Genomic DNA, 12,958 nt, shown 5'->3' with positions numbered 1-12,958 from the left:
ATTAGCAATACCATGCGAGTTTAGAATTGACATCCAAATTCAGTCTAGGACACCCGTTCAATTTCTGGCATCGTCACAGGGAGGCCTGCTCCCAGCAACTCGTATGAGCCCTATCAATGGGAAGGCAGAATTCACCTTTTACAACTCAGGTTTGCAGCCCTGTGAAAGACCAGATCTGAAAGACAGTGATGATTCATGTTCTGCTTGGAAAGGAGAATCTGGAAATGCATGAATTTTCATTACTCTCTGTATGCCTGAAGAGAAACCTAACTGAGAAGAATCGCTATTTCAACACATAGCCCTACATGGCCTCCACGCAAACATACAAAGTAGGGGAATGTCCAGCTCTGCGTTGTATTAGCAATACCATGCGAGTTTAGAATTGACATCCAAATTCAGTCTAGGACACCCGTTCAATTTCTGGCATCGTCACAGGGAGGCCTGCTCCCAGCAACTCGTATGAGCCCTATCAATGGGAAGGCAGAATTCACCTTTTAGAACTCAAGTTTGCAGCCCTATGAAAGACCAGATCTGAAAGACAGTGATGATTCATGTTCTGCTTGGAAAGGAGAATCTGGAAATGCATGCATTTTCATTACTCTCTGTATGACTGAAGAGAAAGCTAACTAAGAAGAATCGCTATTTCAACACATAGCCCAACATGGCTTCCACGCAAACATACAAAGTAGGGGAATGTCAAGCTCTGCGTTGTATTAGCAATACCATGCGAGTTCAGAATTGATATCCAAATGCAGTCTGGGACACCAGTTCAGTTTCAGGCATGTTTACAGGGAGGCCTGCTCTCAACAACTCGTATAAGCCCTATCAATGGGATGGGAGAATTCAACATTTACAACTCAAGTTTGCAGCCCAGTGAAAGACCAGATCTGAAAGACAGTGATGATTCATGTTCTGCTTGGAAAGGAGAATCTGGAAATGCATGAATTTTCATTACTCTCTGTATGCCTGAAGAGAAACCTAACTTCGAAGAATCGCTATTTCAACACATAGCCCTACATGGCCTCCACGCAAACATACAAAGTAGGGGAATGTCAAGCTCTGCGTTGTATTAGCAATACCATGCGAGTTTAGAATTGACATCCAAATTCAGTCTAGGACACCCGTTCAATTTCTGGCATCGTCACAGGGAGGCCTGCTCCCAGCAACTCGTATGAGCCCTATCAATGGGAAGGCAGAATTCACCTTTTACAACTCAGGTTTGCAGCCCTGTGAAAGACCAGATCTGAAAGACAGTGATGATTCATGTTCTGCTTGGAAAGGAGAATCTGGAAATGCATGAATTTTCATTACTCTCTGTATGACTGAAGAGAAAGCTAACTAAGAAGAATCGCTATTTCAACACATAGCCCAACATGGCTTCCACGCAAACATACAAACTAGGGGAATGTCAAGCTGTGCGTTGTATTAGCAATACCATGCGAGTTCAGAATTGATATCCAAATGCAGTCTGGGACACCAGTTCAGTCTCCGGCATGTTTACAGGGAGGCCTGCTCTCAACAACTCATATAAGCCCTATCAATGGGAAGGCAGAATTCACCTTTTACAACTCAAGTTTGCAGCCCAGTGAAAGACCAGATCTGAAAGACAGTGATGATTCATGTTCTGCTTGGAAAGGAGAATCTGGAAATGCATGAATTTTCATTACTCTCTGTATGACTGAAGAGAAAGCTAACTAAGAAGAATCGCTATTTCAACACATAGCCCAACATGGCTTCCACGCAACATACAAAGTAGGGGAATGTCAAGCTGTGCATTGTATTAGCAATACCATGCGAGTTCAGAATTGATATCCAAATGCAGTCTGGGACACCAGTTCAGTTTCCGGCATGTTTACAGGGAGGCCTGCTCTCAACAACTCGTATAAGCCCTATCAATGGGATGGGAGAATTCAACATTTACAACTCAAGTTTGCAGCCCAGTGAAAGACCAGATCTGAAAGAAAGTGATGATTCATGTTCTGCTTGGAAAGGAGAATCTGGAAGTGCATGCATTTTCATTACTCTCTGTATGACTGAAGATAAAGCTAACTAAGAAGAATCGCTATTTCAACACATAGCCCAACATGGCGTCCACGCAAACATACAAAGTAGGGGAATGTAAAGCTCTGCGTTGTATTAGCAATACCATGCGAGTTTAGAATTGACATCCAAATTCAGTCTAGGACACCCGTTCAATTTCTGGCATCGTCACAGGGAGGCCTGCTCCCAGCAACTCGTATGAGCCCTATCAATGGGAAGGCAGAATTCACCTTTTACAACTCAGGTTTGCAGCCCTGTGAAAGACCAGATCTGAAAGACAGTGATGATTCATGTTCTGCTTGGAAAGGAGAATCTGGAAATGCATGAATTTTCATTACTCTCTGTATGCCTGAAGAGAAACCTAACTGAGAAGAATCGCTATTTCAACACATAGCCCTACATGGCCTCCACGCAAACATACAAAGTAGGGGAATGTCCAGCTCTGCGTTGTATTAGCAATACCATGCGAGTTTAGAATTGACATCCAAATTCAGTCTAGGACACCCGTTCAATTTCTGGCATCGTCACAGGGAGGCCTGCTCCCAGCAACTCGTATGAGCCCTATCAATGGGAAGGCAGAATTCACCTTTTACAACTCAAGTTTGCAGCCCTATGAAAGACCAGATCTGAAAGACAGTGATGATTCATGTTCTGCTTGGAAAGGAGAATCTGGAAATGCATGCATTTTCATTACTCTCTGTATGACTGAAGAGAAAGCTAACTAAGAAGAATCGCTATTTCAACACATAGCCCAACATGGCTTCCACGCAAACATACAAAGTAGGGGAATGTCAAGCTCTGCGTTGTATTAGCAATACCATGCGAGTTCAGAATTGATATCCAAATGCAGTCTGGGACACCAGTTCAGTTTCAGGCATGTTTACAGGGAGGCCTGCTCTCAACAACTCGTATAAGCCCTATCAATGGGATGGGAGAATTCAACATTTACAACTCAAGTTTGCAGCCCAGTGAAAGACCAGATCTGAAAGACAGTGATGATTCATGTTCTGCTTGGAAAGGAGAATCTGGAAATGCATGAATTTTCATTACTCTCTGTATGCCTGAAGAGAAACCTAACTTCGAAGAATCGCTATTTCAACACATAGCCCTACATGGCCTCCACGCAAACATACAAAGTAGGGGAATGTCAAGCTCTGCGTTGTATTAGCAATACCATGCGAGTTTAGAATTGATATCCAAATGCAGTCTGGGACACCAGTTCAGTCTCCGGCATGTTTACAGGGAGGCCTGCTCTCAACAACTCGTATAAGCCCTATCAATGGGAAGGCAGAATTCACCTTTTACAACTCAAGTTTGCAGCCCAGTGAAAGACCAGATCTGAAAGACAGTGATGATTCATGTTCTGCTTGGAAAGGAGAATCTGGAAATGCATGAATTTTCATTACTCTCTGTATGCCTGAAGAGAAACCTAACTGAGAAGAATCGCTATTTCAACACATAGCCCTACATGGCCTCCACGCAAACATACAAAGTCGGGGAATGTCCAGCTCTGCGTTGTATTAGCAATACCATGCGAGTTTAGAATTGACATCCAAATTCAGTCTAGGACACCCGTTCAATTTCTGGCATCGTCACAGGGAGGCCTGCTCCCAGCAACTCGTATGAGCCCTATCAATGGGAAGGCAGAATTCACCTTTTACAACTCAGGTTTGCAGCCCTGTGAAAGACCAGATCTGAAAGACAGTGATGATTCATGTTCTGCTTGGAAAGGAGAATCTGGAAATGCATGAATTTTCATTACTCTCTGTATGCCTGAAGAGAAACCTAACTTCGAAGAATCGCTATTTCAACACATAGCCCTACATGGCCTCCACGCAAACATACAAAGTAGGGGAATGTCAAGCTCTGCGTTGTATTAGCAATACCATGCGAGTTTAGAATTGACATCCAAATTCAGTCTAGGACACCCGTTCAATTTCTGGCATCGTCACAGGGAGGCCTGCTCCCAGCAACTCGTATGAGCCCTATCAATGGGAAGGCAGAATTCACCTTTTACAACTCAGGTTTGCAGCCCTGTGAAAGACCAGATCTGAAAGACAGTGATGATTCATGTTCTGCTTGGAAAGGAGAATCTGGAAATGCATGAATTTTCATTACTCTCTGTATGACTGAAGAGAAAGCTAACTAAGAAGAATCGCTATTTCAACACATAGCCCAACATGGCTTCCACGCAAACATACAAACTAGGGGAATGTCAAGCTGTGCGTTGTATTAGCAATACCATGCGAGTTCAGAATTGATATCCAAATGCAGTCTGGGACACCAGTTCAGTCTCCGGCATGTTTACAGGGAGGCCTGCTCTCAACAACTCGTATAAGCCCTATCAATGGGAAGGCAGAATTCACCTTTTACAACTCAAGTTTGCAGCCCAGTGAAAGACCAGATCTGAAAGACAGTGATGATTCATGTTCTGCTTGGAAAGGAGAATCTGGAAATGCATGAATTTTCATTACTCTCTGTATGACTGAAGAGAAAGCTAACTAAGAAGAATCGCTATTTCAACACATAGCCCAACATGGCTTCCACGCAACATACAAAGTAGGGGAATGTCAAGCTGTGCATTGTATTAGCAATACCATGCGAGTTCAGAATTGATATCCAAATGCAGTCTGGGACACCAGTTCAGTTTCCGGCATGTTTACAGGGAGGCCTGCTCTCAACAACTCGTATAAGCCCTATCAATGGGATGGGAGAATTCAACATTTACAACTCAAGTTTGCAGCCCAGTGAAAGACCAGATCTGAAAGAAAGTGATGATTCATGTTCTGCTTGGAAAGGAGAATCTGGAAGTGCATGCATTTTCATTACTCTCTGTATGACTGAAGATAAAGCTAACTAAGAAGAATCGCTATTTCAACACATAGCCCAACATGGCGTCCACGCAAACATACAAAGTAGGGGAATGTAAAGCTCTGCGTTGTATTAGCAATACCATGCGAGTTTAGAATTGACATCCAAATTCAGTCTAGGACACCCGTTCAATTTCTGGCATCGTCACAGGGAGGCCTGCTCCCAGCAACTCGTATGAGCCCTATCAATGGGAAGGCAGAATTCACCTTTTACAACTCAGGTTTGCAGCCCTGTGAAAGACCAGATCTGAAAGACAGTGATGATTCATGTTCTGCTTGGAAAGGAGAATCTGGAAATGCATGCATTTTCATTACTCTCTGTATGCCTGAAGAGAAACCTAACTGAGAAGAATCGCTATTTCAACACATAGCCCTACATGGCCTCCACGCAAACATACAAAGTAGGGGAATGTCCAGCTCTGCGTTGTATTAGCAATACCATGCGAGTTTAGAATTGACATCCAAATTCAGTCTAGGACACCCGTTCAATTTCTGGCATCGTCACAGGGAGGCCTGCTCCCAGCAACTCGTATGAGCCCTATCAATGGGAAGGCAGAATTCACCTTTTACAACTCAAGTTTGCAGCCCTATGAAAGACCAGATCTGAAAGACAGTGATGATTCATGTTCTGCTTGGAAAGGAGAATCTGGAAATGCATGCATTTTCATTACTCTCTGTATGACTGAAGAGAAAGCTAACTAAGAAGAATCGCTATTTCAACACATAGCCCAACATGGCTTCCACGCAAACATACAAAGTAGGGGAATGTCAAGCTCTGCGTTGTATTAGCAATACCATGCGAGTTCAGAATTGATATCCAAATGCAGTCTGGGACACCAGTTCAGTTTCAGGCATGTTTACAGGGAGGCCTGCTCTCAACAACTCGTATAAGCCCTATCAATGGGATGGGAGAATTCAACATTTACAACTCAAGTTTGCAGCCCAGTGAAAGACCAGATCTGAAAGACAGTGATGATTCATGTTCTGCTTGGAAAGGAGAATCTGGAAATGCATGAATTTTCATTACTCTCTGTATGCCTGAAGAGAAACCTAACTTCGAAGAATCGCTATTTCAACACATAGCCCTACATGGCCTCCACGCAAACATACAAAGTAGGGGAATGTCAAGCTCTGCGTTGTATTAGCAATACCATGCGAGTTTAGAATTGACATCCAAATTCAGTCTAGGACACCCGTTCAATTTCTGGCATCGTCACAGGGAGGCCTGCTCCCAGCAACTCGTATGAGCCCTATCAATGGGAAGGCAGAATTCACCTTTTACAACTCAGGTTTGCAGCCCTGTGAAAGACCAGATCTGAAAGACAGTGATGATTCATGTTCTGCTTGGAAAGGAGAATCTGGAAATGCATGAATTTTCATTACTCTCTGTATGACTGAAGAGAAAGCTAACTAAGAAGAATCGCTATTTCAACACATAGCCCAACATGGCTTCCACGCAAACATACAAACTAGGGGAATGTCAAGCTGTGCGTTGTATTAGCAATACCATGCGAGTTCAGAATTGATATCCAAATGCAGTCTGGGACACCAGTTCAGTCTCCGGCATGTTTACAGGGAGGCCTGCTCTCAACAACTCGTATAAGCCCTATCAATGGGAAGGCAGAATTCACCTTTTACAACTCAAGTTTGCAGCCCAGTGAAAGACCAGATCTGAAAGACAGTGATGATTCATGTTCTGCTTGGAAAGGAGAATCTGGAAATGCATGAATTTTCATTACTCTCTGTATGCCTGAAGAGAAACCTAACTGAGAAGAATCGCTATTTCAACACATAGCCCTACATGGCCTCCACGCAAACATACAAAGTCGGGGAATGTCCAGCTCTGCGTTGTATTAGCAATACCATGCGAGTTTAGAATTGACATCCAAATTCAGTCTAGGACACCCGTTCAATTTCTGGCATCGTCACAGGGAGGCCTGCTCCCAGCAACTCGTATGAGCCCTATCAATGGGAAGGCAGAATTCACCTTTTACAACTCAGGTTTGCAGCCCTGTGAAAGACCAGATCTGAAAGACAGTGATGATTCATGTTCTGCTTGGAAAGGAGAATCTGGAAATGCATGAATTTTCATTACTCTCTGTATGCCTGAAGAGAAACCTAACTTAGAAGAATCGCTATTTCAACACATAGCCCTACATGGCCTCCACGCAAACATACAAAGTAGGGGAATGTCCAGCTCTGCGTTGTATTAGCAATACCATGCGAGTTTAGAATTGACATCCAAATTCAGTCTAGGACACCCGTTCAATTTCTGGCATCGTCACAGGGAGGCCTGCTCCCAGCAACTCGTATGAGCCCTATCAATGGGAAGGCAGAATTCACCTTTTACAACTCAAGTTTGCAGCCCTATGAAAGACCAGATCTGAAAGACAGTGATGATTCATGTTCTGCTTGGAAAGGAGAATCTGGAAATGCATGCATTTTCATTACTCTCTGTATGACTGAAGAGAAAGCTAACTAAGAAGAATCGCTATTTCAACACATAGCCCAACATGGCTTCCACGCAAACATACAAAGTAGGGGAATGTCAAGCTCTGCGTTGTATTAGCAATACCATGCGAGTTCAGAATTGATATCCAAATGCAGTCTGGGACACCAGTTCAGTTTCAGGCATGTTTACAGGGAGGCCTGCTCTCAACAACTCGTATAAGCCCTATCAATGGGATGGGAGAATTCAACATTTACAACTCAAGTTTGCAGCCCAGTGAAAGACCAGATCTGAAAGACAGTGATGATTCATGTTCTGCTTGGAAAGGAGAATCTGGAAATGCATGAATTTTCATTACTCTCTGTATGCCTGAAGAGAAACCTAACTTCGAAGAATCGCTATTTCAACACATAGCCCTACATGGCCTCCACGCAAACATACAAAGTAGGGGAATGTCAAGCTCTGCGTTGTATTAGCAATACCATGCGAGTTTAGAATTGATATCCAAATGCAGTCTGGGACACCAGTTCAGTCTCCGGCATGTTTACAGGGAGGCCTGCTCTCAACAACTCGTATAAGCCCTATCAATGGGAAGGCAGAATTCACCTTTTACAACTCAAGTTTGCAGCCCAGTGAAAGACCAGATCTGAAAGACAGTGATGATTCATGTTCTGCTTGGAAAGGAGAATCTGGAAATGCATGAATTTTCATTACTCTCTGTATGCCTGAAGAGAAACCTAACTGAGAAGAATCGCTATTTCAACACATAGCCCTACATGGCCTCCACGCAAACATACAAAGTCGGGGAATGTCCAGCTCTGCGTTGTATTAGCAATACCATGCGAGTTTAGAATTGACATCCAAATTCAGTCTAGGACACCCGTTCAATTTCTGGCATCGTCACAGGGAGGCCTGCTCCCAGCAACTCGTATGAGCCCTATCAATGGGAAGGCAGAATTCACCTTTTACAACTCAGGTTTGCAGCCCTGTGAAAGACCAGATCTGAAAGACAGTGATGATTCATGTTCTGCTTGGAAAGGAGAATCTGGAAATGCATGAATTTTCATTACTCTCTGTATGCCTGAAGAGAAACCTAACTTCGAAGAATCGCTATTTCAACACATAGCCCTACATGGCCTCCACGCAAACATACAAAGTAGGGGAATGTCAAGCTCTGCGTTGTATTAGCAATACCATGCGAGTTTAGAATTGACATCCAAATTCAGTCTAGGACACCCGTTCAATTTCTGGCATCGTCACAGGGAGGCCTGCTCCCAGCAACTCGTATGAGCCCTATCAATGGGAAGGCAGAATTCACCTTTTACAACTCAGGTTTGCAGCCCTGTGAAAGACCAGATCTGAAAGACAGTGATGATTCATGTTCTGCTTGGAAAGGAGAATCTGGAAATGCATGAATTTTCATTACTCTCTGTATGACTGAAGAGAAAGCTAACTAAGAAGAATCGCTATTTCAACACATAGCCCAACATGGCTTCCACGCAAACATACAAACTAGGGGAATGTCAAGCTGTGCGTTGTATTAGCAATACCATGCGAGTTCAGAATTGATATCCAAATGCAGTCTGGGACACCAGTTCAGTCTCCGGCATGTTTACAGGGAGGCCTGCTCTCAACAACTCGTATAAGCCCTATCAATGGGAAGGCAGAATTCACCTTTTACAACTCAAGTTTGCAGCCCAGTGAAAGACCAGATCTGAAAGACAGTGATGATTCATGTTCTGCTTGGAAAGGAGAATCTGGAAATGCATGAATTTTCATTACTCTCTGTATGACTGAAGAGAAAGCTAACTAAGAAGAATCGCTATTTCAACACATAGCCCAACATGGCTTCCACGCAACATACAAAGTAGGGGAATGTCAAGCTGTGCATTGTATTAGCAATACCATGCGAGTTCAGAATTGATATCCAAATGCAGTCTGGGACACCAGTTCAGTTTCCGGCATGTTTACAGGGAGGCCTGCTCTCAACAACTCGTATAAGCCCTATCAATGGGATGGGAGAATTCAACATTTACAACTCAAGTTTGCAGCCCAGTGAAAGACCAGATCTGAAAGAAAGTGATGATTCATGTTCTGCTTGGAAAGGAGAATCTGGAAGTGCATGCATTTTCATTACTCTCTGTATGACTGAAGATAAAGCTAACTAAGAAGAATCGCTATTTCAACACATAGCCCAACATGGCGTCCACGCAAACATACAAAGTAGGGGAATGTAAAGCTCTGCGTTGTATTAGCAATACCATGCGAGTTTAGAATTGACATCCAAATTCAGTCTAGGACACCCGTTCAATTTCTGGCATCGTCACAGGGAGGCCTGCTCCCAGCAACTCGTATGAGCCCTATCAATGGGAAGGCAGAATTCACCTTTTACAACTCAGGTTTGCAGCCCTGTGAAAGACCAGATCTGAAAGACAGTGATGATTCATGTTCTGCTTGGAAAGGAGAATCTGGAAATGCATGCATTTTCATTACTCTCTGTATGCCTGAAGAGAAACCTAACTGAGAAGAATCGCTATTTCAACACATAGCCCTACATGGCCTCCACGCAAACATACAAAGTAGGGGAATGTCCAGCTCTGCGTTGTATTAGCAATACCATGCGAGTTTAGAATTGACATCCAAATTCAGTCTAGGACACCCGTTCAATTTCTGGCATCGTCACAGGGAGGCCTGCTCCCAGCAACTCGTATGAGCCCTATCAATGGGAAGGCAGAATTCACCTTTTACAACTCAAGTTTGCAGCCCTATGAAAGACCAGATCTGAAAGACAGTGATGATTCATGTTCTGCTTGGAAAGGAGAATCTGGAAATGCATGCATTTTCATTACTCTCTGTATGACTGAAGAGAAAGCTAACTAAGAAGAATCGCTATTTCAACACATAGCCCAACATGGCTTCCACGCAAACATACAAAGTAGGGGAATGTCAAGCTCTGCGTTGTATTAGCAATACCATGCGAGTTCAGAATTGATATCCAAATGCAGTCTGGGACACCAGTTCAGTTTCAGGCATGTTTACAGGGAGGCCTGCTCTCAACAACTCGTATAAGCCCTATCAATGGGATGGGAGAATTCAACATTTACAACTCAAGTTTGCAGCCCAGTGAAAGACCAGATCTGAAAGACAGTGATGATTCATGTTCTGCTTGGAAAGGAGAATCTGGAAATGCATGAATTTTCATTACTCTCTGTATGCCTGAAGAGAAACCTAACTTCGAAGAATCGCTATTTCAACACATAGCCCTACATGGCCTCCACGCAAACATACAAAGTAGGGGAATGTCAAGCTCTGCGTTGTATTAGCAATACCATGCGAGTTTAGAATTGACATCCAAATTCAGTCTAGGACACCCGTTCAATTTCTGGCATCGTCACAGGGAGGCCTGCTCCCAGCAACTCGTATGAGCCCTATCAATGGGAAGGCAGAATTCACCTTTTACAACTCAGGTTTGCAGCCCTGTGAAAGACCAGATCTGAAAGACAGTGATGATTCATGTTCTGCTTGGAAAGGAGAATCTGGAAATGCATGAATTTTCATTACTCTCTGTATGACTGAAGAGAAAGCTAACTAAGAAGAATCGCTATTTCAACACATAGCCCAACATGGCTTCCACGCAAACATACAAACTAGGGGAATGTCAAGCTGTGCGTTGTATTAGCAATACCATGCGAGTTCAGAATTGATATCCAAATGCAGTCTGGGACACCAGTTCAGTCTCCGGCATGTTTACAGGGAGGCCTGCTCTCAACAACTCGTATAAGCCCTATCAATGGGAAGGCAGAATTCACCTTTTACAACTCAAGTTTGCAGCCCAGTGAAAGACCAGATCTGAAAGACAGTGATGATTCATGTTCTGCTTGGAAAGGAGAATCTGGAAATGCATGAATTTTCATTACTCTCTGTATGCCTGAAGAGAAACCTAACTGAGAAGAATCGCTATTTCAACACATAGCCCTACATGGCCTCCACGCAAACATACAAAGTCGGGGAATGTCCAGCTCTGCGTTGTATTAGCAATACCATGCGAGTTTAGAATTGACATCCAAATTCAGTCTAGGACACCCGTTCAATTTCTGGCATCGTCACAGGGAGGCCTGCTCCCAGCAACTCGTATGAGCCCTATCAATGGGAAGGCAGAATTCACCTTTTACAACTCAGGTTTGCAGCCCTGTGAAAGACCAGATCTGAAAGACAGTGATGATTCATGTTCTGCTTGGAAAGGAGAATCTGGAAATGCATGAATTTTCATTACTCTCTGTATGCCTGAAGAGAAACCTAACTTAGAAGAATCGCTATTTCAACACATAGCCCTACATGGCCTCCACGCAAACATACAAAGTAGGGGAATGTCCAGCTCTGCGTTGTATTAGCAATACCATGCGAGTTTAGAATTGACATCCAAATTCAGTCTAGGACACCCGTTCAATTTCTGGCATCGTCACAGGGAGGCCTGCTCCCAGCAACTCGTATGAGCCCTATCAATGGGAAGGCAGAATTCACCTTTTACAACTCAAGTTTGCAGCCCTATGAAAGACCAGATCTGAAAGACAGTGATGATTCATGTTCTGCTTGGAAAGGAGAATCTGGAAATGCATGAATTTTCATTACTCTCTGTATGACTGAAGAGAAAGCTAACTAAGAAGAATCGCTATTTCAACACATAGCCCAACATGGCTTCCACGCAAACATACAAAGTAGGGGAATGTCAAGCTCTGCGTTGTATTAGCAATACCATGCGAGTTCAGAATTGATATCCAAATGCAGTCTGGGACACCAGTTCAGTTTCAGGCATGTTTACAGGGAGGCCTGCTCTCAACAACTCGTATAAGCCCTATCAATGGGATGGGAGAATTCAACATTTACAACTCAAGTTTGCAGCCCAGTGAAAGACCAGATCTGAAAGTCAGTGATGATTCATGTTCTGCTTGGAAAGGAGAATCTGGAAATGCATGAATTTTCATTACTCTCTGTATGCCTGAAGAGAAACCTAACTTCGAAGAATCGCTATTTCAACACATAGCCCTACATGGCCTCCACGCAAACATACAAAGTAGGGGAATGTCAAGCTCTGCGTTGTATTAGCAATACCATGCGAGTTTAGAATTGACATCCAAATTCAGTCTAGGACACCCGTTCAATTTCTGGCATCGTCACAGGGAGGCCTGCTCCCAGCAACTCGTATGAGCCCTATCAATGGGAAGGCAGAATTCACCTTTTACAACTCAGGTTTGCAGCCCTGTGAAAGACCAGATCTGAAAGACAGTGATGATTCATGTTCTGCTTGGAAAGGAGAATCTGGAAATGCATGAATTTTCATTACTCTCTGTATGACTGAAGAGAAAGCTAACTAAGAAGAATCGCTATTTCAACACATAGCCCAACATGGCTTCCACGCAAACATACAAACTAGGGGAATGTGAAGCTGTGCGTTGTATTAGCAATACCATGCGAGTTCAGAATTGATATCCAAATGCAGTCTGGGACACCAGTTCAGTCTCCGGCATGTTTACAGGGAGGCCTGCTCTCAACAACTCGTATAAGCCCTATCAATGGGAAGGCAGAATTCACCTTTTACAAC

Source organism: Candoia aspera, chromosome 12 (assembly GCF_035149785.1).
Source record: "Candoia aspera isolate rCanAsp1 chromosome 12, rCanAsp1.hap2, whole genome shotgun sequence".
Classification (NCBI taxonomy): Eukaryota; Metazoa; Chordata; class Lepidosauria; order Squamata; family Boidae; genus Candoia; species Candoia aspera.
The sequence above is the reverse complement of the archived record's forward strand: the minus strand, read 5'-3'. Positions refer to the sequence as shown.